The sequence below is a fragment of the Balaenoptera ricei genome, chromosome 5, assembly GCF_028023285.1.
Source record: "Balaenoptera ricei isolate mBalRic1 chromosome 5, mBalRic1.hap2, whole genome shotgun sequence".
Taxonomy (NCBI): domain Eukaryota; kingdom Metazoa; phylum Chordata; class Mammalia; order Artiodactyla; family Balaenopteridae; genus Balaenoptera; species Balaenoptera ricei.
This window is the reverse complement of record NC_082643.1, coordinates 60266442-60276807: the sequence shown is the minus strand read 5'-3', so window position 1 is coordinate 60276807 and position 10366 is coordinate 60266442. Positions and strand designations below refer to the sequence as shown.

At 36.9% G+C, this 10366-nt stretch overlaps 1 pseudogene; it reads right to left on the bottom strand.

Annotated features, from left to right (window-relative positions):
- Window positions 1–2151: 2151 nt before the first annotated feature.
- Window positions 2152–4615, bottom strand: LOC132366237 (inositol polyphosphate 1-phosphatase-like; annotated as a pseudogene).
- Between the last annotated feature and the right edge of the window lie 5751 nt (window positions 4616–10366).

Genomic DNA, 10366 nt, shown 5'->3' with positions numbered 1-10366 from the left:
TTATATTAGTCTTGAAATATTTACATTTAATTTCCTGAATATGAAAGACATACACACAAAATATTTTTCTGTGAGGACAAACTATGCACCGTCTATAGATTCAAAATATATAATGGAGTATTAAAGGTTCTGAGAATCTTTCATCAAATATCCCATGATAACTTTGAGTGGATGTCCCTAACAGTTTTTGATAAATAAATCCTGCTAAACTCTTCATCTTAGAAAAGGCTTACATAGAATGTTTGATCAGAGCTGTCAAGCATTCTAAATAATTAGCAGAACAGATTAATTTATTTTCAGATTTTTAACTACTTACACTGATGTCAACACTATCCAGTCATCACATAATCATTGTGCTGTGAAAATAAAGTCAAATGCATAATTAAATGTGTTGATTGGCAACCCTTAGAGTGAAAGGGGAGAAGTATTATAAGGAGAAAGACCAGCTGCTTTCTCAGAAAGACAGATGAACAGAGAGAAAGAGCAAGAGGAGAGGGGAAGAGGGGGAGGGAGAGAGAGAGAGAAAGAAAAGCAGGTCTATTTATTGAACATGTGGCATTCCCAGGAGGAAACTAAAAACATATTCCAATATGCAAGTATTCTAATATGTGTAAGCATCCTAATAAAATTAGCATTTACATTGTGTGTATAAAATGTTAATTTTATAGCAAAGATGATTCCTGAGAACTCAATGAAGTCGTTAAAGTATTCAATTTCATAATCCTCTTCAGAGTCTCACATTCTTAAAGACTTGCTTTTTAACTGCTCAAGATTCATTAGCTTGAAATTCTGCTACTCATTTTCATCAACGTTTGAATTCTCAATTGAGATGTGATATTTCACTCCTGCCACTATGTCAATCTGGAATCTTTTCAGAAATAAATTAAAATTTCAAAGCCTTACTGAATAAAATAATTTATGGTATATTAATTAGTCTCAAATTGACATTAAACTGTCTTTGTCTTTTGCAGATAATAATTATAACTAAGACTTCTTTGTCCAGGCTTTTAAAAATCAATATTATTTCTGTACTTCAAAACCAGAGCAAGAAGGAGGGATGTTAACAAAGTGTTACTGTATGGAATAAAATCTTATCTATGGAAGAAAAATTATGTCAGTGTCCTTTGCTAATGTGATGTACCTAATAATAAATTAGTTTACTGTATTTAAATTCAGTGTTTTATCCCAAGAAATAATATTCTATATTGGTGTTCAAAACTTTTCTCAAATGCCAATCTTACTTGGATACTTAGTCTGACGGATGCTTTGTTGTTCTTTCTCCAAACTATTTTCTTTCCCCTGACTATACAGAAAAACTGTAGTTTTTCTACAATGTACCATTGTCTACACTTCAGAACTCTCAGGCAGGACCATGTGACTGAGTTCTGGACATTTGAAAGTGGATTCAAATTACATATACCAATTCTGTGCCCTAAAATCTCTATGGAACACTCCATGCTTACCCTCTTCTTTCAGATAGATGATACCAGGCTAACCTTGAAGCCATGTACTAATAATGGCAGACTGAAGTATAAAAGACACCTTGTTCCCTGAATAACTATGTGGGGTAGAGCCTCCTTTTCCTCCTCCCCACCAACCACAATGGGCAGTGAGGCGAGTAACAAATGTTTATCATGCAAAGAACCTTGAAATTTCTTGTCTTATCGGGTAGAGTGGCTCTCGTTAAATACCCTAGTACAGGTTCCTAACTAGAACACATGTAGACAGCAATTTTATATTACTATAAGTGGTAATAGTATATAATTGATTGGTAATACTTAAAAAATAAAACATTAATAATAATAATAATAGTAATAAATTTATGTGGGGCATTTACCCTTGCTTGAATTTATCAGAAGTTTATAAACAAGCAGGACACATCTTGATTTAATCAACAGGAAAAATGAATTTTGGAGAAAATAAAAACTATTCCAAGATCACATTTTGCAATACAGAAAAAAAATGTTATTAGAACTTAGTGATATATATATGCTCCTCAAAAGAGGAAGGTGAATGTAGACTATTCACCTTCAAAACAAACACAAAACTACCTTCAAAAGATAGAGATATGAAAAATAGTTTCACAGTTCAGTTTATAAGCATATGAGGACAAAGTTTATCTATGTAGTGTGTACCTGCAGATTCAAGATTTTAGATGAGGAAGCTCAGAAATGTCTCTTGCTGCTTTCTTGATCTGTATGCAATTAGTCCTCCCTTATTGGCCCACTGATTTACTCCAGTGGCACCTTCATTTTCCATGTGGTACTAACTCCAGTTTCTGGATTCCATTCCAAGAATTCTTTTAAGTTTACCATTCCCTCACCCATGGCCCTGAGTTTGACATTAACAGTACAAGACACTCACTTGAATGTGAAAAGATATATCTTTTCTGAAAATATATAAATGTCAGCAAGACCTTGGACAACTCAGGGCTCTTGTAAGCAGCCTTAGCTGCCTGGAATAGGCTATCTCCACATACAAGTGTTAGGTAGTTAGTCAGACATTAGCAGCAAGGAGGTGACGGTGGTGAAAAGAGGGGAATAATCAAGTCACACCCCAACCATCAGGGGACCCTCCCCTGACATTAGCAGCAAGGAGGTTACAGTGGCGAAAAGACAAGAGGGGAATAATCAAGTTACATCCCAGCCATCTGGGAACCCTCCCCTGACTCCACCCAGAACAGGCAAAACTATGGTCAGGTGGTGGGCAACTTTTCCTAATAAAGAGGGAGCACAGTAACACGAAGGAACTTCCCCGGGCTGTGCATGCCCAGACTAGACAGGCATATCACCTACAGTAAACCCAAACTCATTATACCATCATTATAATAAAATCTGCATGTGGTTTTGCTCCCCCGTGCCCCATGGGCTTTTCTTAGTGAAGCTAGGGTAAGGGCATGTGCAATAATGAACTTGTTACATAACTCGGGACTGCCAATCAAATAATGATCCCCTGTCACTCACCCATGATCACACCCCACCTCCTCGCAGAACTCTCCTTATAAACACCCTTAAATCTGTACAGGAGGGCTGGTTTCACTTTGGAGAAACAGCCCGCTCTCCCTCTGAGATTACAACTATGCTTTAATAAACTTTGCTTTGTGCTTAAGCCCAAAGTGGTAGTCTGCAATTCTTTACTTGCTATCACAAGGACCGAGATCGCTGGCCCAGGTCCTCTGTTGACCTCCTCAGTTGAAGCTATTTGACACAATGCACACCAACCCAGTAACAGAGGTGGCAGTGAAATTTTGATAGTCTCCTTCTCACTTGTACTGATAGCTGAAAACCAGTGGGAGAATTCCACCTGAGAGCTGTGTTTTTGGTCAGTTGGCTCTGCATTTCATTACCGTTTCTTTTAGAAATGGGGGCTGAAATGCATGGATATTGGTCCCCATGTAAGAAGAGCCCCAGTAGTACTGTCCTTTCCAACTGAGAGTGTTTAGGTCTTGTGATACAAAGGCTGGTTGATGACAAACATCAGTGACACCCCTATTTGTATATCCAGTTAAGACACCAATTAAGATGGTGACACACTGAAGTCCACAGGAGAAGATTCCTTGGTTGGATCTAACGTCAGCAGAATCTTTTGTACACTGGTAAGGTGAATCTATGGGATCCACCCAAATTCCCAAAATGTCCTATGGAATGTTGACCTCTACTGAATCCAGTATTCTTAATTACAGATGATTACTAATGAAACAAAGGCCAATTAAATAAATCAATCAAAACACAACAAATTTGACTTGAGGGAATTTAAGTTTAAATTTCAAAGTGAATAATATTCCTGTGGCATCATAAAATAAAATTTTAGACATTTAAATTGTCACTAAATAAAATTAGTGCAACTATAATTTACTTTCTCTCTAGCTAAGTATCCTAATCAAAAAAAGGCTGCACTGTACCAGCTTCCAATGTTCTTAGAAAGTTTGCAAACTGTGTAGGCATACATGACCACTAGAAATGTGATGACAAAATATGGATTATTACATTATTTAGTTATTATCCAGGTTAACAAAATTAATACATCATATAAAAAACTAAAATTAAGACAAATATAGAAGTTATTTAAATATAGAAGTTATATAAAATGAAGTTAAAGACTTCACTTGCATTGAATTAAAAAAAACAGCAGTAGTAAGAAACTAAAACATGACAAGGGGCGGGATCAAGATAGCAAAGTAGAAAGATCCTGAGCTCACCTCCTCCCACAGACGAACCAAAACTACAACTATATATAGATCAACTTTCTCTGAGAACAACCTGAAGACTAGTAGAACAGCTCTTCTATAATTACGATATAAAGAAAAAACCACATTGAAGGTAGGAGGGGCAGAGACTCAATGTAATCAGGATCCATATGGCAGGTGTGATGACCACATGCAGCAGGGGATATAACAAACATGGCAGTCCTCCCTAAGGAACAAGGGGTTTGAGCTTCACACTGGGCAACTTAGCCCTGGGGACCCACACCAGGAAGTTGAGCCCTCATAACATCTGGCTTCAAAAACCAGTGGGGCTTATGCCCAGGAGAGCCAGAGGGCTATAGGAAACCAAGGCTCTACTCTTAAAGGGTCCACATAAAATCTTACTCACTCTGAGTCCTGGCACAGAGGCATCTGGCACTCCAGCCAGTCTGCCAAGGTCACTCCAACAAGCCCCTGGCCATGCCCACTCCAGTTCCAGCCACACCAAGGCAACTGGCCCAGTGCACCCCAGGAAAAACCTGGCCTGCACCAACTCCAGATCCAGCCATCTAGCCAAGGCAGCCCCAGTTCAGTGTACTCCAGGACCCTCCAGCCTGTGTCTGCTCCAGCCCCAGTCCACCTGCCAAGCTACCCAGCACATGCAATCTACATAGGGAAGGCTCCTACATAAGGTCATGCTTTCAAGACCAAGAGAGGTAACCGTTTTGCCTAATTTATAGAAAAAGAACAAAAAGTCAAACAAAATGAGGAGCCAAATATATTCCAAATGAAATAAGATAAAACACCAGAAAAGAACAATAATGAAACAAGTAATTTATCTGATAAAGGGTTCAATGTGATGGTCATAAAAATGCTCACTGAACTCTGGAGAAGAATGAAGGAACACAGTGAGAATTTCAAAAAGGAGTTAGAAAATATAAAAAAGAACCAATCAGGTCTGAAGAATATAATAACTAAAATAAAAGTACATGGCAGGGAATAAAAAGAAGATTAGATGATACAGAAGAATGCATAAGTGATCTGGAAGACAGAATTGTGGAAATCAACCAATCGTAATAGCAAAATGAAAAAAGAACTTAAAAAAAATATACCTTAAGGGACCTCTGCAACCACATCAAGCATACTGACATTTTAATTTTAGGGGTCCTAGAAGGTGAAGAGAGAGAGAGAAATGGGCAGAAATTTATTTGAAGAAATAATGGCTGAAAACTTCCCTAACCTGGGGAAGAAGACAGATATCCAGGAAGCACAGAGAGGCCCAAACAAGATGAATCCAAAGAGATTCACACCAAGATATATAATTAAAATGACAAAAGTTAAAATTAGGAGAGAATTTTAAAGGCAGCAAGGAAACAAACAAACAAACAAAAAAGCTAATCACATACAAGGGAACTCCCATAAGACTATCAGCTGATTTTTCAGCAGAAACTTTTCATGCCAGAAGGGAGTGGCATAATATATTTAAAGTGCTGAAAGGACAAAACAAAACAAAACCTTACAACCAAGAATACTCTACCCAGCAAAGTTATCACTCATCACTGAAGGAGATGTAGAGTTTCCCAGGAAAGCAAAAGCTAAAGAATTCATCATCACTAAACCACGCTTACAAGAAATGTTAAAGAAACTTATTTAAGCAGAATAGAAAAGGTCATAACTAGAAACAAGAAAATATATAAAAGGAAAAAATCTCACTGGTAAAGGCAAATATATAGTAAAGGAAGTGAATCAGCCACTTAAAAAGCTAGTATGAATGTTAAAAGAATAAATTTGTAAAATTAACTGTAACTACAATAAGTAGTTAAGGGATACGCAAAGTTAAAAGCTGTAAAACATGACTTCAGAAACATAAAACAAAACACGGATGGAAGGAGTAAAAATGTAGTGCTTTTACAATGCATTTGAACTTAAGTGATTATCAGCTTAAAATAAACTGCTATATATACAGTTGATATATATGAACTTCATGGTAACCGAAGCAAAAACCTATAATAGATACACAAAAAATAAAGAGAAGGGAAACCAAATATAACACTAAAGAAAATCATCAAACCACAAAGGAAGATAATAAAAGGAGAAAGGAATAGAGAAGAAACACAAAACCAGAAAACAATGAAAAAAATGGCAATAGGTACATACCTATCGGTAATCACTTTAAATGTGCCAATCAAAAGACGTAGGGTGGCTGAATGGATTTAAAAAAGAAAGAAAAAAAAAGAAGAACTATCTATATGCTGCCTACAAGAGACCCACTTCAGATCTAAAGATACACAAACGCTGAAAGTGAAAGGATGAAAAAAGTCCATGAAAACGGAAGCAGCAAGAATGCTAGGGTAGCAATACTCATAACAAACAAAATAGATTTTACAAGAAACACTGTAACAAAAATACAAAAAAGGACACTACATAATGATAAAGCAGTCAATCCAAGAAGAGGCTATAATATTTGTAAATATTTACGCACCCAACATAAAAGCCCCTAAGTATATAAAACAAATACTGACAGACATAAAGGGAGAACTTGACAGTAATACAATAATAGTAGTGTACTTTAATACCTCACTTACATCAATGGATAGATCAACCAAGCAAAAGAAAAAAAAAATCAATAAGGAAACATTGGCTTTAAACAATACCTTAGACAAGATAGAATTAATAGATATATATAGAACATTTCATTGCCAAACTGGAAAATACACATATTTTTCAAGTGGACATAAAACATTTTCCAGGATAGACCACACGTTAGGCTACAATACAAGTCTCAAAAAATTTAAGAAAACTGAAATCACGTCAAGCATATTTTCCAACTGCAACAGTATGAAATAGAATTAATTACACAAAACTGGAAAATACACTACTATGTTGAGATTAAACAACATGCTAAACAACCAATGGGTCAATTAAGAAATCAAAGAAATAAAAAAACCTGAGACAAATGAAAATGGAAACACAATTTCCCAAAATCTCTTGGACACAGCAAAAGCAATAAGACAGAAGTTCATAGCAATATAGATCTATCTCAAGAAACAAGAAAAATCTCAAATAAGCAATCTAACTTTATACCTAAAACAACTAGAAAACAAAGAAAAGCAAAGTACAAATTTAGTAGAAGGAAGGATATAATGAATATCAGAATGGAAACAATGAAACAGAGACTAAATAAATACATATGTGTGTGTGTGTGTGTGTGTGTGTGTGTGTGTGTGTGTGTGTGTGTCTGTGTATGATTAAAGAAACTGGGAGCTGGTTCCTTGAAAAGATAAACAAAACTTACAAACCTTTAGCCAGACTTACCAAGAAAAAAAGAGAGAAGGCCCAAATAAATGAAATCAGAAGTGAAAGAGATGTACCACCAATACCACAGAAACACAATCATAAGCAATTACTACAGACAATTATCCACAAGTTGGACCACCCAGAAGAAATGAATTCCTAGAAGCACATAATCTTCCAAGACTGAATCAGAAAGACATAGAAAATCTGAACAGACTGATTATTAGTAATGAAATTAAAACATTAATCAGAAAACTTCCAACAAGCAGAAGTCCAGGACCAGATGGTTTCATAGGGGACGTCTACAAAATATTTAAAGGAGAATTAATATCTACCCTTCTCAAATTATTCCAAAAATAGAAGAGGAAGAAACACTACCATGAGGCTAGCATTACCCTGACACCAAAAATAGAAAAAGATACTACAAAAATTACAGTCCAATATTGCTGATGCACATAAGATGCAGAAATCCTCAACAAAATTTTAGCAAATGAAATTCAACAATACACTGAAAGGATCTTACAGCCTGATTAATTGGGACTTATTCCAGGGATGCAGGGATGGCTCAATATCCACAAGTCAATCAATGGGATACACTATATTAACAAAGTCAAGGCTAAAAACCACACAATCATAACAATAAATGCAGAAAAAAAACAGCTGACAAAATTCAATATATGTTTATGATAAAAACTCTCAACAAAGTGAGTACAGAGGGAACATACCTCAACATAATAAAGGCCATATATGACAAACCCACAGATAACATCATACTCACTGGTGAATAGCTGAAAGCTTTTCCTCCAAGATCAGGAACAAGACAAGGATGCCCACTCTTCCCACTGTTATTCAACATAGTATTGGCGGTACCAGCCACAGCAATCAGACAAGAAAAGAAATAGAAGGCATCCGAATTTCAAGGGAAGAAGAAAAACTATCACTATTTGCAGATGACATGATACTATATATAGAAAGCCCTAAAGACTTCACCAAAAAACTATTAGAACTAATATATGAATTCAGTAAAGTTGCATGATACAAGATGAATATACAGAATTCTGTTCCTTTTCTATACACTATTAATAAACTATGAGAAAAAGAAATTAAGAAAACAATCCCATTTACAATTGCATCAAAAAACCCTGAAATGCCTAGGAATAAATCTAACCAAACAGGTGAAACCTATACACTAAAAACTATGAAATACTGATGGAAGAAATTGAAGATGACACGAATAAATGGAACGATACATCATGGTCATGAATTGGAAGAGTTAATATAGTTAAAATGTCCATACTACACAAAGCAGTCTACAGATTCCATACAATTCCTATTAAAATACCTATGACATTTTCACAAAACTAGAACAAACAATCCTAAAATTTGTATCAAATCACAAAATACCCCAGATAGTCAAAGCAATCTTAAGCAAGAAGAACAGAGCTAGAGGAATCACACTCCTTGATTTCAAACTAGTCTTCAAAGCTATAGAATCAAAACTGTATGGTACTGGCACAGAAACAGACACATAGATCAATGGAATAGAACAGAGAGCCCAGAAATAAACCCATGATTAATTAATGTATGAGAAAGAAACCAAGAATATACAATGGGGAAAAGGCAGTCTCCACAATAATTCATGTTGGGAAAACTGGACAGCTACATGTAGAAGAATGAAACTAGACAATATTCTTACACCATATACAAAATAAACTCAAGTGGATTAAATACTTAATGTAAGACTTGAAACTATAAAACTCCTAGAATAAAACAGGCTGTATGCTCTTGAACATCAGTCTTTATAACATTTTTTTGGATCTGTCTCCTCAGGCAAGGGCAACAAAAACAAAAACAAAAACAGATGGGCCCTAATGAAACTAAAATGCTTTTGCACAGTGAAGGCAACCATCAGCAAAATGCAAGACAACCTACTGAATGGGAGAAGATATTTACAAATAATATATCTGATAAAGGCTCAATATCCAAAATATAAGAAGAACTCATACAAATCATTATCAAAAAAAATCTGATTTACAAACGGGCAGAGGATCAAAATAGACATTTTTCTAAAGAAGACATACAGATAGCCAACAGACACATGAAAGGATGCTCAAAACACTAATCATCAGGGAAATGCAAATCAAAACCAGTAATGAGATTATAAAAATAAATTAGAGGTAGAAGGACGTGCTCTCACTCCCTCTTGCGAGAGCACCAGAATCACAACTGGCTGCTGGACAATCATTGACAGGAAGACCCTGGACTTCACCAAGGAGGATACCCCACGTCCAAGGACAGAGGAGAAGCCACAGTGAGACGGTAGGAGGGGCGCAATCAGAGTAAAATCTAATCCCATAACTGCTGGGTGGGTGACTCACAGACTGGCGAACACTTATACCACAGAAGTCCACCCACTGGAGTGAAGCTTCTGAGCCCCACGTCAGGCTTCCCAACCTGGGGGTCTGGCAACGGGAGGAGGAATGCCTAGAGAATCAGACTTTGAAGCCTAGTGGGAATTGATTGCAGGACTTCGACAGGACAGGGGGAAACAGAGACCCCACTCTTGGAGGGCACACACAAAGTAGTGTGCGCATCAGGACCCAGGGGAAGGAGCAGTGATCCTGGGGGAGACTGAACCAGACCTACCTGCTGGTGTTGGGGGGTCTCCTGCAGAGGCAGGGGGTGGCTCTGTTTCACTGTGGGGACAAGGACTCTGGCAGCAGAGGTTCTGGGAAGTGCTCCTTGGCGTGAGCCCTCCCAGAGTCTGCCATTAACCCCACCAAAGAGCCCAGGTAAGCTCCAGTGTTGGGTTGCCTCAGGCAAAACAACCAACAGGGAGGGAACCCAGCCCCACCCATCAACAGTCAAGTGGATTAAAGTTTTACTGAG